The sequence below is a fragment of the Bos taurus genome, chromosome 7, assembly GCF_002263795.3.
Source record: "Bos taurus isolate L1 Dominette 01449 registration number 42190680 breed Hereford chromosome 7, ARS-UCD2.0, whole genome shotgun sequence".
Taxonomy (NCBI): Eukaryota; Metazoa; Chordata; class Mammalia; order Artiodactyla; family Bovidae; genus Bos; species Bos taurus.
The window spans coordinates 51,152,715-51,170,612 of record NC_037334.1 but is presented as its reverse complement, the minus strand read 5'-3'; the positions used below and the strand labels follow the sequence as shown (position 1 = coordinate 51,170,612).

Below are 17,898 nucleotides of genomic sequence, written 5' to 3'. Positions count from 1 at the left end.
AACCACAAGTTTGTTTTCTAAGTCCCTGAGTCTATTCTGTAAATAGGTTCATTTGTATAATTTTTTAAAAGGAGTCTTAATTATTTTTTTAAAAAGACAAATTAGGCAATACTAAACCTGGCATGCTGCGATTCATGGGGTTGCAAAGAGTCAGACACGACTGAGTGACTGATCTGATCTGATCTGAAACCATAGTGTTTAGAGATTCATTTTTGGGTGATAAAACTACCTCCCAAAATAAGGAGGTGGTTACCAAAAAGTCAACAGAACAGTTACTCTTAGGTAAGAGGAAGAAGGGGCTTATAAGGGAATGGACCCAAGTGAGGCTTCTGGGGTGGCTGGCTTTGTCTTCTTTCATGGATGTTGTTTACAGAGCTGTTAGTGTCTTGCTTGCTCTCTGTTTCAGAACCAAGGAAAGACTTTGCTGAAATGCTAGTCTTGTAATAATTAAACCGTATATTTGTTTTGTACTGTTTTCTACATTTGTGTTATTTTAGCTGTTAAAAAAAGTTCTAAAAATTCAATAACCAATCTTGATAAAATAGAATGAAAGGGAATTTCCTCACCAGATAAGAGTGACTATAAAATTACTAGAGCAAACAGTTTCTTTTTTCTTTTAATGGTAGGGGTTTGCAGTTTTATTTAGTTAATTAGTTAGTTGTGGCTGTGCTGGGTCTTCACTGCTGCATGGGCTTTTCTCTAGATGCAACGAGCAGGGGCTACTCTTTAGTTATGGTGAGCAGGTTTCTCATTGTGGTGGATTCCCTCGCTGTGGAGCATGAACTCTAGGGCTTGAGAGCTTCGGTGGTTGTAGCACGTGGGCTCTAGAGCACAGGCTCAGTAGTTGTGACACACAGGCTTAGTTGTCCCAAGGGATGTGGGATCTTCCTGGATCAGGGATTGAACCTGTGTCTCCTGCATTGGCAGGCAGATTCTTTACCACTGAGCCACCAGGAAAGCCTTAACAATTTAAGTGGGGAAATGTTAGAAGTATTCACTTTAAAATCAGGAAAGAAACAAAGGTTCCCTTTATCAGTAGTGCAAAAATATAAGAAAAAGAAGTGAGAAGCATACAAATTAGAAAGAGAGAAATGAAATAGTCATTATGTGCATTATGTTTCATTTGTACAGAAAATCCCAAACAGTATACAAATTATTAGAAATAATAGAATTTAGCCAGTTAGCTTGATATAAGATTAATATGGAAAACTTATTTGTTTCATACACTAAAAACGAGCTACAAAAGAGAGGAGAATTTAAAATGTGATGAGACAAAATGAAATACGTAAGAATTAATCTAACAAAAGGTGTACAAGTCTTCTACAGGAAAAAAAAAGTTGCAGTTTCATTAAGAGGGATTAAAAGGAGAACTAAATAAGTAGAGGGAGATATCATACTTATAGATAGGAAATTTTAATATCATAAAGATGTCAATCCTCCAGTTCTTTTCTATTTGATCTGCAGATTCAAATTAAAACCCCAACAGGATTTTTCATGTTACCTGATAGGGTTTCTGAAATTCCCAAAAAAGAAAAGTGGGAGGGAAGACTTGCCCTGGCAGATATCAGGGCTTATTATGAAACTAAGCTAACTAAGACAGTGTGTGGTATTGGCACGAGGGTACACAAATTGACCAAAACAATGGAGTTGAGAAACAGGCTCAAATAGATACGGAACTTTGGATTATGGTAGAAGTAGAGTGCCAAATCAGCAGGGAAATAAAGAAACATATAATAAATGGAGGTTGAAAATAATCGTATACTAAAAGGCAAAATTGGATCCCTTCCTCACACCATATAAAAACCATTAACTCCAGATGGTTTAAGGATTGAAATGTAAAAAAAAAAAAAAACCTACAACTTTAAAACTATTAGTAGAAAATATAGGTGATTGTCTTAGAATTTGAGTAGGGAAAGATTTTTAAATAAAACACAAAAATGCCAACTACAAAAGAAAAATAGATACATGTGACCATATTACTATTAAGAATTTTTATATATCAAAAAACATTTTAAAGAACATGAAAAGATAATTTACAGACTGGGAATAGATTTTTGCACCACACACAATCAGCAAAAGGTTAGTGTGTTAGAAATACATAAAAACAGGGGCTTCCATGGTGGTCCAGTGGCTAAGACTCCATACTCCCAACGCAGGGGGCCCAGGTTTGATCTCTGATCAGGGAACTAGATCCCACATGCTGCAACTAAGACCCGGCACAGCCAAATAAATGAATAAGAAATATATAAAAACAATTCCTAGAAAGTACGAAAAACACTAACAACCCAAATGAAGAAAAGCGAAAAAAAATGGATGAATGATGTAAAGCATTTCACAGAACAGGAAGCACTTAAGATCCATACAAATATGAAGAGATGTTCAATGTCATCAGTGATCAGAGAAGTGCAAATTAAGACTGCAATTAGATAATTTTTGGTACCTATTTGATTGGTAAAATTTTTTAAGTTTTGTGATATTAAGTGTCAGAAAGGACGCAGATCCACAGTCTCTTCAAAACTGCTGATGGGAGTGTAAATTAGTGAACAATTTGGAAAACAATTAAAGTTTAACATTCATATACCCTAAAAGGCCAACATTCTGCTCCTAGATACATATCTAAGAGAAACTCTAGCATATATACAATAAGTGGACCAGAATGTTCATGGCAGCATTATTTACAATAATAATAATTTAGGAAAACCCCCTAAATGTCCATTAATGAGAGACTAAGTCTATAAACACAATGGAATATTAGGCAGCAGTTTAAATGAATGAACTGTAGTGACATTCAAAAGATAATGCATGTCACATGTTTTTTTCATTAAATAAAAAATAACTTTAATAAAATATACATATTTAGGAATTTCATAGATGCAATAACAATATATACAAAATTTTAAAAGGGAATGAGGATTCAGGATGATAGCTGTCTGGTATGGGAGAAGGAGATAGGATGGGTGGGAGCCAAATGGTTCGATGCCGGTGGTTGCCAAGATCCTAGCTTTTACATTAGGTGGTGGGTTTATGAGTGCTTATTATGTTAAAACAAAAACAGTTACCTAGGTAGCCAGTCATCAAGCTAGCCAGCCCTGGCTGCTGTGTGGTTGAAGGGGGTAAAAGTAGGAGCAAGGTGACCAGTTAGGAGGCTGCAGAGTAGTCTGGGGGAAGGGGCTGCTTTGAACTCAGATAGTGGCAGGTGTGTTTGAAAATAATGGACGGAATCAGAACACATTTGGGAGGTAAGGGGGGACTTGCTCTACTGGCTTAGATGTGGGAAGTAAGGCATAATCTATTCCATGAAGCTCCATCATTTATTTAACAATCTGCTCATATAGTCTAGATGGTTTACAATTTTTTTTGCCCCCAAACATGTCTAAAATGAACATTCTTATAACTTAATCTTCATACATCTTGAATTAATTTCTTTTTTATCTTGAATTAATTTCTTAAATTCAGCTTCCAGAAGTGAAATTGTTATACCAAAGGATATGTGAAATTGTTATACCAAAGGATATTTAATAAGGCTTTTGATACCTGTTGCCAAATTACCTTCCTGAAAGGTTGTGCTCTTGTAGCTCCTGCTAGCAGTATGAACCGCTACCCACCAGGGAGGGTTGTTCCATCCTTTTCTCCTTCAAGAGCTCTGTGCTCAGAATGGTCTCACTGCAGCTAAAGGCATGTGTATCTTCCTAGTAATTTCCCCAGGGATAATTTTTGTGTGTTTGTTTGGTCTCCCTTTGGCCAGGATCCTTAACATTCAGAGAGCATTCCCTGCTTCCTGCAGCGGACATCCTTAGAGCTTTGAACTCCTGCAAGGGGTCCTTCTCTGGAGCATGCAGTCCAGGACATGAGATGACTTCATCTCCCTCTCCTTGGGAAAGGCTCATAACATGTGGCTTAGAGAGATCCCTTCCCTTCTTTTCTGCAAGAGTCTTCCACTCAGACTCTGCCCATCCCCAACCCTTCAAGACCCTTGAGGATTTCTAACAAATTTAGGAGTTTTTCTGACTCACTCAGGTAAAGCTTAAGCAGGCATGTGAGATAAGTAATCAATCAATGACTAAAATTCATGTACCCCCAGAGCCTCTGGAGCTGTGCTGTCCAATGCAGTAGCCATTAGATGCAATTTAAATTGGAATTTTAAATACTTAAAAATAAATAAAACTTTACATTCAGAGTCTCAGTTACACTGATCACATTTCAAGTGCTCAGTAGCCACATGTGGCTATGACCACCATACTGGACAACACAAACATGGAACATTTCCATAGCCACACTAAGTTCTATTGACTGGCACTGCTGAAGCTGGGTTACTCAGGAAATATTCCCAGCGGTCCTTTTAGGTGCAGGGTTGGGATGGTCAGTGAGAGTGGGTGAAAGTTATTGGTATCAACCAATATGACTTGCTAGGTTTCTCTTTGCTGATCCAGAAATAGGTTCTCATCACATCTAGGTTCTTTTTACCTTTTCCTCACTGGCCCTGAACAAGGGACTCCAATTCTACTACTGTTATGTCTTAAGACCTGTGATTATGTGTATTTTATAAGAAAAACCTTGATGACCAGTTCACGACATTGACCAAACCAAGCCAAAGCCCTTTGCCTCCAGTGCAAAGTCCTAGAAGGGAAATCCCATGGGGGCTGTGCCTGATGTGCAAACAGCCTGAGGTTTCTCCACGGTTTGCACTGGTCCTAAGGACGAATGTTGGACTGGAGCCAGAAGTTCATTCCTTTCTGTTACCTCAGTTTCTTCCTGTGCAGGATGGGGATGAAGCTGCATCCTAAGATGCAAGAAAGGAGTGCTTAGGGATGATGAAGCTCCAGGTTCTATCTTTTTACCGCCCTAGAGTTGTGCACCATGTCCTCTGCCCATGTCCATACCCTGCATATGTCCAAACTCCGCTATAAGAAGCAGCCCTTCCCAATGGCCTAAATATAGGCCTGGGAGCCCTGAATGCCACATTCGAGTCTTGGCTTGTACGCTGACTCATGATATGACTGTGTAAGTCACTTCCCCTCTCCTCCTAATGGGCCATCAGGAGTGGGGGGAGGCCCTGAGTCACCTCCCAGAGAAGAGATAATTAGGGCTCATTGAGGCAGAGAGGTGGCAGGCTGAAAGGATGACAGAAGGAGCGGATCTAGTGAGGGCTCAGAGGAGGGGCCCAGTGTTCACACTACCCAGGAGAGCTCTCTGCTTAGGTCTGGAAGCCTGGAATCTGTTAGCTTCAGAAGGTCTGTACACTTCCTTGAATTATGAACGAGAGTATGCGGGTACAAGTGTGCATGCATTTTTCTGTGGAGGGTCCATATTTTCATCATATTCTCAGTGAGTTAAGCTAACCGTCAGGAGGTTCTAAATTACAGCCTTCGGAGGTCTGACTGCTTGGCCTTACTGGGTGCTGAGGGAAGGAGCTGCCCTTCCTGCCTAGGGAGGAACAGTGAGGACCAGGCTTCCCCAGAGCTCAGGGGGCAGCTCTGCTGAGTGAAGCTCTGAGAACAACCCATGCAGAAGGGCCTGGCCAGCAAGTATTTCATGAGTCTGTACCAATGACCCAGCACCGTCAGGCACCTGGGGTGGAGCTGAAATACTTTGTGGCTCGTTTTCATCTCTCATCTCCTACCCCTAAGGTCTGCTTCTCCCAGATGTTTGGCCCCAAATGAGGATTTTATCTATGTGTGCACACCCCAGAAGATAAGGCAGGAGTGCACGCGCCGTGAAAACAGTCATCTGAGGAAGCCATTTGGGGAAGCGGAAAGGCTGTTAGGCTGGCTGAGGGCACCTGGGTCCTAATTCTGATATCGACCTTAAATCAGTCACGTTGTGACATTGGTTGTCACTTAGCTTCTCTGTGTTTATTATGCCGTCTATAAAATGGGCTAACTTGGGGACTTCCCTGGCAGTCCAGCAGTTAAGACGCTGTACCTCCAATGAGGCACGGGTTCAATCCCTGGTCAGGGAATTAAGATCCCACATGCCACATAGCCAAAAAAAAAAATAAAGGCTAACTTCCTCTGCCCTGATACTGACAGTGGCTGTTTTGAAAAATGAAAGGGAATTTAATATAAATTAGCATTTGTTGTGTTTTCTCATTTTAAAGCTAATATATGCTCATGGTAGGAAATATGGAAAACTCAGAAACATGTCATGAAAAAAAGAAAACTCATTCACAATTTCACCATGCTGAAATACATCCTCTTATGAAGCCTTAGTAATCTTCCTTCCAAGTCATTTTTCCATGTATATATATTTTTCTTCCTTATTAGATCTTAATGTTCATATACTTTTATATACTGCTTTTCTCCCCCATTATCACAATGTGCTTATTTACCCAAATCATTAATTATTCTTCAGAAACCTGATTTTTTAAAGGCTGATGTTTCATCATCTGAAAGAGTCAAAACTTTATTGAACAAATCCCCAAGTATAGGCCACTTATAAACTGCTTCTAAATATTTCATTATTATAAAGAATGCCATGTTGGGAGTTCCCTGGTGGCCTAGTGGTTATGATTCTGGGCTTTTGCTGCTGTGGTTTGGGTTCAATTCCTGGTCAGGGAACTGAGACCCTACAAGATGCATGGTGTAGCCAAAAAAAAATGAAAACAAACAAGCAACAGCAACAAAATGCTGCGTTGAACAATCTTATAGTTAAATCATTGATTCATCTCTCTCTCTTTACAGTAAATTCTTAGGTATTATATATATATATATATATTTATATATGTAATGATACATCTGCAAGGCATTGACGAGAATGGATGAATACATTCATCATGAATGTATAGCCTTATACACCCATTGCAATAGGCATTTTTGTATATATGAAGTGAATATTTCCATGATCCTGGTGGGGAGATAGGGGTAGGGGTAGAATTTTGCAATCAACTAGTGCCTATTTCTCTTTCTTTTTTAGAGTTGTCTTATGCCAGAAAAACAAATCATTTATGGTAAGAAACTCTGTAGTATGAGAGGGCAGGGAGTTTAGGCAAAGCATCATTGAAAAAGGAATGAACAAACAAGCTCTCGCCTGTGTTTGAAACTGTGGGTTCCAGTCCACACCCTACATAAATTGTTCATAACACGAGCAGGTCACATTATTTCTGGGGCTTGGGGAGACAAAACCTATCTGATATGAAGGAATGTTGTGAAGATGTCATGAAATTGTGTGAACTCACCGAAGGTGTCACAGTGTAGGAAAGGTTATTTCACCATCTTTTATAACGAGATGATGGGCTGATGGGAGGAGGAGAAACAACAAAGAAACAGAGGCAAAGAAGGCCAGTTTCTGAGGGACTGAGGGGGCAGTGAGGCTGGAAAGCCTCACAGGGAGCATGATCGAGGCCCGGCATAGGATTGCCCTGAGAAGGAGCAGCACCCGGATGGGCCAGGGCCCCCTTTAGGCTGGGCCTTGCCCTGGGTCAGCTCTGCCCTGGGGAACCACTCCCAGCTTAAAGCGCTGATGCATCACAAGAAACAGGGACCCTCCTCATTTGTCCCTCGGTGCCTTGGGGTTCCACCCTCTGTAAGGCAGTTTTAGTGGCTTGTCTGGTCAAACTCACAGCCACCTTCTCTTTCAAATCTTAAGATAGGCTGGGTCCTGGGCTGTGGGAATGGGGCAGGGAGGCCACTCTGATCCATCTGCTTACCTCAAGCACAGAATCTGAGAGAATCATCCCAGAATATCTTGGGTGAGGTGGTTCCTCCCTGTCCGCAGGAATGTGCAACACTCCCCACCCTCATCAGCCAGATACCGAGTGTCATAAACAGAGGCAGTGGTACTGAGCAGTTGGGCCAGTTAATCCCCCAGACGTCAGGGCCTGGCCTGGCAGAGATGGGAATGAGGCTGATAAAGCCTGATGAAGGGGAGCCATGGGAGGACATGGATATGGAGTGGATGGTATGTACCCCTGTTAAGGCAGCTCATAAAAGTCACCCCTGGGTGTGGCTGCTTCTTAGCCAGCTGAGAATCCGTAGACAGAAGGGCTGGTCTTCAAAGTCTGTCCTCCCAGCTCTCTGTCCTGGGGGAAAGCAGGCACCTTGTAGGGAGGTGGGAGGAAGGTAGAACCTATGAACTGGAAAGAATTACCAGAATTCACTGAGCCCATCCTGAGCTGGGAGAGACACGGAAGCACACGGTCCCAACCCTCAAATAGCTTTAACCTGGCTCCCCAGTCTTGGCAGTCATCTGCTGGTCATTGTGCCACTTCTCTGTGCTGGCTGACTACAATTTCTGGAAAAGCATCTAATGAGCAACTGGAGACACTATAAATGCACTCAGTCATGTGGTGCAGGCTAGGAGTGCTGTAGGAGTTCAGAAAAGGCAAAGATCTGCGTGGGCTGAAGGGATCAGAACAGGCTTCAGAGAGAGCAGGGCCAGGGCCCAATGCTTGAAGGTTCAGATCTGTTGTAAAGAGGGAGGGAGGAAGAAGGGAGCAGTGTTAGTGAAGATGAGAGCATCCCCGGATAGCGATGAAGCTGATGAGGCCAGTCCGCCTGGTACCCAGGCTTGTGTGGGGACGCTTGGGGTTGGGGAGCAGTGGGAGGGCGGGGGAGGCAGCCAGATTGTAGATTGCTTTGAATTCTAGGCAGAGGAGTTTAGTCTTCGCTTTATAGCAAATAGAGAGTAGGAAGTATCCCTATTGTGAGGAAGTGTAGAAAGCCATGCCTTGCTGATTACTCCCACGGAAGTAATTCATTTTGCCCTCATCGAGGCTTCCCAGCTCCCCCAAGCCATGGAAGCATCTTCTGAGAGCCGAGCTGTACTAGGCTTGCATGGCCTTGAGGGTGGCCGCAAGCCCCTCTTTCTCTAGCAGCACCTCCATAGGTGGCTCCCTGAACTCTTTCCTGCACTCCTGGCTCAAGGTTGGCAGGCTAAGGTTTGTCAGCATCGGGGGCAGAAGGGAGGGCAGACGTATTAGGTGCTTGCTTGGAGCTCAGCTCTATGCTGAGCAGACATAAACAGGACCCAGCCTCATGCAGAGCTTGACGAGCTTCCCTTTAGGCTTCCTGAAGCCTTTGGAGCTGTAAGGAAGACAGCATCCTGGAACCAGGACATTCTAGGTGAAGTTCTGGAAGTTCTGGGACCTGCCCCTTTACGACTTCCTTATTCTTTTGTTTTTAAACTTTTCGGCCCCACCGTGCCAAATGTGAGATCTTAGTTCCCTGACCAGGGATCGAACCTGTGCCCCCTGCAATGGAAACAGAGAAGTAGTGGACAACTAGGGATGTTCCACTACTTCCTTATTCTTTTTTATATTTTTTAACCTCCTTATTCTTTTTTTAAAATAAATAAATTTATTTTAATTGGAGGCTAATTACTTTACAATATTGTAGTGGTTTTTGCCACACATTGACATGAATCAGCCATGGGTGTACATGTGTTCCCCATCCTGAACCCCCCTCCCACCTCCCTCCCCATCCCATCCCTCAGGGTCATCCCAGTGCACCAGGCCTGAGCACCCTGTCTCATGCATCAAACCTGGACTGGCGATCTGTTTACATATGATAATATACATGTTTCAATGCTCTTCTCTCAAATCATCCCACCCTCACCTTCTCCCACAGAGTCCAAAAGACTGTTCTATACATCTGTGTCTCTTTTGCTGTTTCACATATAGGGTCATTGTTACCATCTTTCTAAATTCCATATATATGCGTTAGTATACTGTATTGGTGTTTTTCTTTCTGACTTACTTCACTCTGTATAATAGGCTTCAGTTTCATCCACTTCATTAGAACTGATTCAAATGCATTCTTTTTAATGGCTGAGTAATATTCCATTGTGTATATGTACCACAGCTTTCTTATCCATTCGTCTGCTGATGGACATCTAGGTTACTTCCATGTCCTAGCTATTGTAAACAGAGCTGCGATGGATATTGGGGTACACGTGTCTTTTTCAATTCTTAACCTCCTTATTCTTGAGGGATGTGGTTTAGAAGCAGAACTTCAGCCAGGCTCTACCAGCTCCCAGACTCTCTGGATTGGTCTCCCTGTGTTCAGGGAAGGGGGAGGGCCGCAGAGGCACAGCGGCAGGCATGCTGACCCTGGCCAGCATGGTGTGCTAAGGCTCACACAAGGGAGAGGCTGAGCAAGGAGGGAAGCAGCTGCCGGAAATGCTGGCCCCCTCTCTCATGGCTCTGTAGGTGGGTAGACTACATTTACTTGCCTTGAACTCTAGCTGTTGATGTGGGAAAAATGACTCAGGCCCCCTTCTGGGAAAGGGGGCTGTTGGAGGAACAGGACAGTTGGGGGTGGGGCGGGGGCCAAGTTCAGACTGGCCCCATGGGCAGCACGCTCTCTCAGGCCACAGCGCCTGTGGGGAGCCCCGCCTGAATCCTGCTGCCTCTATTCCGGGCTCTCGTTTCTAGATCAGACACACCACAGGAAGCCCTTCTGTGCCCCACGGTGGGAAGCTGCTGCCACTGTTGATGCTCTTGCCAGCTCTTTGCAGCCACAGCTGCACCCGGGGAGCTGTGACTTAGTCTCCGTGCCACTCCTGCACCCACGGAGAAGCCTCTGCAGAAACCTCTTTGCACAACCAGGCTCCTCATAGCGGGTAATCAAGTAAGAGATGCATAGATTTCAGCCACTTGGGAAACAAAAATAGGAGGGAGATTCCCTAGGGAAAAAGAGATGCCTGGTTTGGGATTGGGGCTGGATTTGGAGTGGTAGAGGGAAGGGACAGAGAAAGAGACTGGGGATGGATTCTGTACTGGAGCCAAACAATTATGGAGAGTGGGGTTGGTGTCAGGTGGAGTCCATCACATCTGAACAAATGGATCTCTCCAGAGAGGCCCCCATCCTTTCCAGGCTATTCTTTCCCCAGAGCTCAGTGGAGGTGGGGCACTAAAGAGCCTCTGGAGGGCTTGGACTCTCCTTGGAAGGCAGATGATCTGTCTGTTCCTCATCTTTTAAGGACATCTGCCTGGGAAGCGTGGGCATAGGAGTAGGGTGTCTGTCCCAGAGAAGACACCCTGAAACAGATGTGCACTGGGAGCGGATTTGAGCTCCTTTGCCTAGACATTCTTACGCGTCGAAGGGTTAGGCTCTTTATCCTAAGGACAGCCTTAAAGGGCGCAAAACAAGGTAGAAGGGAGAATTTGGGTATTTTGGTGATGCACTGAATATCCTGTGAATTAACAAGAGGAATCCCCTGGAAAAGTAGGGATGAATAACTTTGGGACAATCATTTGTCTTGATCTGAGGTGGAGCACCTGCCTGGAGTCAGGGGAAAGCTGGGCTGCCTCACCTGAGGTTCCTGGCCTACAGAATGGCTGAGACAATCTCATGGGCTGTCATCACCAAATTCATCTGCCTCCAGATGTTTGGGGAGGGAGGGGAACAAAGAGACAGTGATCCTCAGAAATGCCGTGAATGCGACCATATGGAGGGAACATCCTCAGAATCTGATGGGCCTTAGGGTTTTGTTTTGTTTCTGGCTTTACCAAATTTCTTAGTTTCCAACAAAATATTTTCACAGATAGTCCCTCTGTTAGTTATCTATACCTCCATTAAAAAAAAAAATAGCCGTAAAACTCAGTGGTTTAAAACAACAAACATTTGTTATCTCTCAGTTTCTGTGTTTTGAGAATCCAGGTGTGACTTAGCTGCATGCTTCTGGCTCAAGGCACCTCCTGAGATTGCAGTGCAGCTGTCATCCAGGACTGCTTTTATCTCAAGGTCCAACTGGGGCCAAAGGATCTTCTTCTCAGCTCATTCACATGTTCCTGGCAGGTTTCAGAAGACCTGCTTCCTAGCTCCCTAATAGGAGCCTCTTCACGGGGCTCCCTTACAGCATGGCAGCCCGCTTTCCCCAGGACACACGATCCAAGAGGGAAGCCATAGTGTTTTCATACCCTCATCTCAGATACAACATCCTGTCATTTGCTATTGTTTGTTAGAGGTGGGTCAGTAAATCCAGCCAACACCCAAGGAGAGAATATCACACAAGAGCATGAATACCAGAAGGTGGGGATTAGTAGAAGCTGGCTGTTGCGTCTTTCATTTCAGCCTTACAATCACTCCATGCTCTCAACAAGGAGAAATAGCCCACAAGTCAGCAGGAAAAGGAGCTCTAGAGAGGGATGGCATCTGCCCAGGATCACAGAGGTACCGAGTGGTAGATTAGAATTTGAATCTTGGTGTTCATCTGGTTTCAGATGTAGTGTGTTTCTCTGTTGCCTAGATGCCTGTCAAACCCACTGCCCACAGTTACGAGCTGGAGCAGACTTGAGTTGACTGGGTATTAGGGGCTTTGATGCTGGTAGATTTCCTGCTTGATTCTTTCTGGTTGTTTGCAGATTCTCAGGGACATAGCTCACCATCATTCTCTTCTATAACAAGCACAACTTCTACTGTACTCTTTATTGTTTTAAGTAAATCTTTAGAAGTTTTAGGTTTACAGAAAAGTTGTAAAGATAGGCCAGTGTGCTTAGTCACTCAGTTGTGTCCGACTCTTTGTGACCCCAGGGACTGTAGCCCACCGGGCATCTCTATCCATGGGGATTCTCCAGGCCAGAATACTGGAGTGGGTTACTATTTCCTTCTCCAGGGGAACTTCCCAACCCAGGCATCGAACCCAGGTCTCCTGCATTGCAGGCAAATTCTTTACCAACTCAGTTAGGAGGGAAACCCTAAGCTAGGCCAGAGAGTTTCCATATATCCTAACCCAGTTTTCCCTATTACTGTCCATCTAGTCAAGGCTAGATGGTGGCTAGATGTGGTTTTTCCAGTGGTCATGTATGGATGTAAGAGTTGGACTGTGAACAAAGCTGAGCACCGAATAATTGATGCTTTTGAACTGTGGTGCTGGAGAAGACTCTTGTGAGTCCCTTGGACTGCAAGGAGATACAACCAGTCCATCCTAAAGGAGACCAGTCCTGGGTGTCCATTGGAAGGACTGATGCTCAAGCTGAAACTCCAATACTTTGGCCACCTCATGCGAAGAGTTGAATCATTGGAAAAGACCCTGATGCTGGGAGGGATTGGGGGCAGGAGGAGAAGGGGACAACAGAGGATGAAATGGCTGGATGGCATCACCGACTCGATGCACATGAGTTTGGGTGAACTCCAGGAATTCATGATAGACAGGGAGGCCTGGCATGCTGCATTTCATGGGGTCGCAAAGAGTCGGACAGGACTGAGTGACTGAACTGAACTGAACTGAAGTTCTTATATTAGTGTGGTACATTTGTTACAATTAATGAACCAATATTGATACATTATCGTTAACTGAAGTCTACCTTTTATTCAGAATTCCTTAATACTCCTGTTTAATTGAGTCAGGCACTGGACTATACATTATTTTAATTAATTCTCAGACCAATGCTATGAGGTTGGCACTATTATTCTCTCTTTTTTTTTTTTTTGACAGAAGAGGAAAGTGAGTCACAGAGATTAAGTAACTTGACAAGATCACAGAGCTGTACAGAAGCCAAGTAAACATTTGAACTGTGGTCTCCCTCACCCCTATGTCATGCCCTCAACTATTTATGTATCTCTTCCTCTCTCTCATCCTCTGATTCCTGCTTCTAGGAAGGGAATTATACACGTAAGCATGAACATCTGGCCCTGTTTGTAGGGCTTAAGTTTATGGGGAAGATAAGAGGATACCAGGAGACTGTGTTTCAGTAACTCTTCCTTTAGTCTCAGCTTTCTCATCTGTGGGCTGATAGGGGTTAGATTAATGACCCTGTGTCTTTGACTTTTAGTAACCCTGTGCCTCTATCCCAGAGCTCTTGTCCAGAAGATCTGAGGGCTGCTGGTGGGAAAGTTGGGAAGGAGGTGGGTTCTACTTCCCAAGCACGGAATGCCAACGGCATCAGTGGGTGTGACAGATCCATCACTGTATAAAACCCAGCCACCTGGCTGTCCATGAAGTGAAGAGCCCAGGGCTTTGTGTTTGATGTCATTGCCCTTAACTGGTCCAGGACCTTAAGGAATAAGGCCTCTAGGGTAGTTACTCTGCGTAAGATTTTTTTCTGAAACATAAAAGTCATCTACTCTTTGAGGAGGACAAGCACTGCACCAAGAATTTGTTCATAGACATGGTGGCTTGTCAGAGGCAGTGACCCCAGAGGCAGTGTCTCCAAGTGGGGAAGAACATGGGCTCGACTGTCATATAGACCTGACCTGCCTCTTATGAGCTGGTGACCTTGGACAGGTCTCTTAGTTTCTCTGTGTCTCCATTTCCACATTTGTAACATGGGGAAAATAGAAGGATAGCTACCTCATGGAATTGTTCTGAGGATGAAATGTAATAATTTATGTAAACATTAAACCCAAAAAAAATACTTAGCAAATGGTAGTTATTTTTAGGATTTGTTTGAATAGTAGACCAACTGTAATTCCAGCTTAAAAATGATTCTTTCTTTGACTCTGAGGTGTGTTGCCCTGTTGGAGTTCCAAGTAGCCGGAAGGTACCCATTACTGAGAAGCAGGGCAGCCCTAGGAGATGGAGGACTTTGCTCTAACGTGTTGAGGTTGAGGTAGGAGTGTGTTGAGCTTGTCCATCTAGTTCCTTCTCCACCAGCTGCAAAGGAATCCTGTAGCTTTGGCAGGACAAACCTAGCTCAGCCCTGACTGCTCCAGCCCCAGATGGCCCTTGGGCTCTGGAGGGGCCCCTCCCCTGGGTAGTGAGATAAGGAGGACCACCTACAGGGCTCCCCTGCAGGGCACCTCCTAGACCTGGCACCTGGCTCTATGTGGGCCTCTTTGGCTCTCCACAAACTTGAGTGCTGTGTACCAGCTTGGGGTCCTGGATACCAGGCTTACCAGGGTGATTGACAGCAGGCCCTCCATGAGAGTAGGAGCAGGGCAGAAGGAGAGGCCTAGCTGTGCCACACAGATGGGTCAACTCCTCTGGCAGGAGGCTCCCATCTGGGCCTCTCCCTAGCAGAATAGAGACAGGGAGCTTTGTGAGTTCTTGCAGTGCTGGGGAAGGTGTTTAGGTCCTTTTATTTCCCCCCTTACTTCCCCCGACCCCACCCCGCCTTACTGGAAGGCATAGCCTCAGAGAAGCTGGACTTGATTTGGATTCCAAGCCCACTGTTGCCTGGAGTTAGAATTGGCTGAGTGACGCCAAGAGATTTAAGAATGGGGAGGTTCACGGATATTACTGACATACAGGGTGGCCAGGACGTCCATACCTAGGTGGTACACATGATGAATAGACATGTGTAACACACGTGTGAGGCGCTGGTGTATCTGCAATCAAGAAACCTTTTTTCCAGAGGTGAGTTGGCTGCCAGCCCACTTAGGAGGCCCTTAGCCCACATATAGACCAGGAAATGGGTTTTCCACATCCAGGGAACACTAACCGCATCTGAGTCGTTCCGTGGGCCTGCCCCCTCCGGCTTTAGGCAGGAAGAGGCCTGGACTTGTGGCCTGGCAGCCCAGGCCCTCTAAGGGGAGGAGCCCTCAGTGAGGGCTCATTCAGAGAGCCGCTGTCCCCAGCCGTGGTGCTGAGAATGGTTGGTCCTGAGGTCTGGACCAAGGATTAGGCCATTTCTGAGACTGATGTGGAGAAGAGAAGTCGGGGTTGGTGACAGCTGGGGAAGAGGAGGAGGCTGGATTGTGAAATGTTTAATTTAGGCTCTTACTGATAGCAAAAAGTTATTGGTAAATCACTCTATGAAAAATATATGATTATGACCCAAGCTGAGTGTGGGATTGCCTTGCTTCTGTCCCCAGCCCTTAGGGAGCCCTGATCTCTGCTACCTCCCCATGTGCTGTTTTATGGTCAAGGTGGCCGCTCATGACCCTCAGATTTGTGTGCTGCCAACCAAACCCAGAGCCCTTCTTTGCTGGCCCAGGGTCTCCTCCCCTTCCTCTCTTGTGGAATGACCCATGTGGTTCATGCCTCTCAGAGGACCCAAAGATGAGCGTGTCCCTACTTTGGGAATTCGGGGGAGGGGCAGAGATAAAGGGGAAAGGCTGAGTCCTTGTGTTATAACCTTTGCGACAGTTCTTCTGATGTGAAGGAACCCAAGTGAGGAATTGGTATGAAGCGATTCGGGATGGGAGGCATATATTTCTGAGCCATGGCATCTTTCTCCTTAATGAAGCCTTTTTATCTCCCAGAGTGCTGGATATCTAGGAATTGCCAGGGGCTCCTAATTTTTCTTTTTTTTTTTTTTATTTAAAAATTACACAGAAAGTGCCAAAAGAAGAAAATAAAAACAAATACTCAAAATCTCACCAATACCAACAAAACCAAACATTTTGGAGTAAATTTCTCCAGACCTTATGCTATGTATAAAAATTGTTCTAAAAATGGGATCATATTCTACCTGTTGTTTCATAATTTTCCTTTTTTTAAAGTTAAAAGTATATTAGACACATCTTTCCGTGGCAATAGTTGTATTTTTGTGCCATTTTAAAAGGTCACATCATGTTTCATTTTCTAAATACAACTGTAATTTATTTTATCACTTATTTATAATTAGAAATTAACTTTGCTTTCAGTTTTTTATTTTATATTTGTGCTTCTTGATAAAGCTTGAACTTTAAAGTTTTAGGATGAAACTGTAGGGACTAAAATTATGTACGTTTTAAGGCTTTTGATACCTCTTACAAAATTATAATTCAAAAAGATGATATCAGTTTACCTTTACCACCAGTAATTTACCAGCCCATGTCTGCATGTCCTCACCAATGTGCTTTTTCCATATTGATACTTGGAATTTTTTTGTTTTAACGTTTTATTTTATATTGAAGTACAGCCAATTAACAATGTTGTGATAGTTTCGTTGTACAGCAGGGTGACTCAGCCATACATATACATGTATCCATTCTCCTCCAAACTCCCCTCCCATCCCCGTTGCCACATATGCAGAGTTCCCTGTTGGTTATTCACTTTAGTGTGCACACATTGATCCCAGAGTCCCTAACTGTTCCTGTCCCCTGGTAAGCACAAACTCTTCCTCTAAGTCTGTGAGTCTGTTTCTGTTTTATAAGTAAGTTCTTTTGTATCATTTCAAGCTCCACATATAAGGGATGTCATACAATGAAAGAATGTTATTTTACTTTGCTTCCTAAAGGCTGAACACTTTAATATGTATATTAGCATTTTGTGTTTCATTTATGTCTTTTCCAAGTCTTCTGTTGAGGTATTTATCTTTTTACAAAGTTCTTTTTATATCAAGAATATTACCTTTATTTTATTTGATAAACATTGCATATAGTTTTCTACTTTATTATTTGCCTTTAGTTTTGTGACATCTTTGATGCAGAAGATTTACATTTTTTAATGTAAGCATATCAGTATTTATTTTTGGACTGCCTTTTGATGAAGCTTAGAAAGACTTTCCTACTCCTATGTTACATAAACATCCACGTAAATGTTCTAGTGTTTTATTTAACATTTAAATCTTTTAACCATCCACAACTTATTTTTATGTATTATAAGCATGGTATTTAAAAATTTTAGTTAACTTGCTATCCCAGCAGAGTTACTAGACAATATGAAATGTCACTTTCATCCTTCATGTATTTATAATATTACATTTTATATAAGCACTGGCACCCTTCATGAAGCTTTTGTTAGGCATTGCAATTGTTTCTCACCTTTATAATATGTTCTATGGATCAGTCTATTCTGATGCTTGATCCACAGATTTTAAATTATTGTAGCTTTATAGTACATTTTAATATCTGACAATACAAGTTCCTTTTTGGTTCTTTTTTCTGTGTTGGTATTTTTCTTGTCTATGCTTGTATTTATTCTTTCAGATGAATTTGAGAATCAGCTATGCTCTTGGGATTTTGATTGGAAGAGTATTAAATTTAGAGATTAACTTGGGAAGATTTATATTGTAAAGTACTGTACTTTTCTATACGTTTGTATCTTTTGGTTTGTTTCTTTCTTTATTTTGGTATAATTAGAGTATAGCTTTCT

The 17,898-nt window shown here is 43.5% G+C and overlaps 1 protein-coding gene across 3 annotated transcripts in view; it reads left to right on the top strand.

The window, feature by feature from the left end:
* Positions 1 to 17,898, top strand: part of NRG2 (neuregulin 2) — a 195,289-nt gene that overhangs the window by 55,401 nt on the left and 121,990 nt on the right. The window lies entirely within an intron of this gene.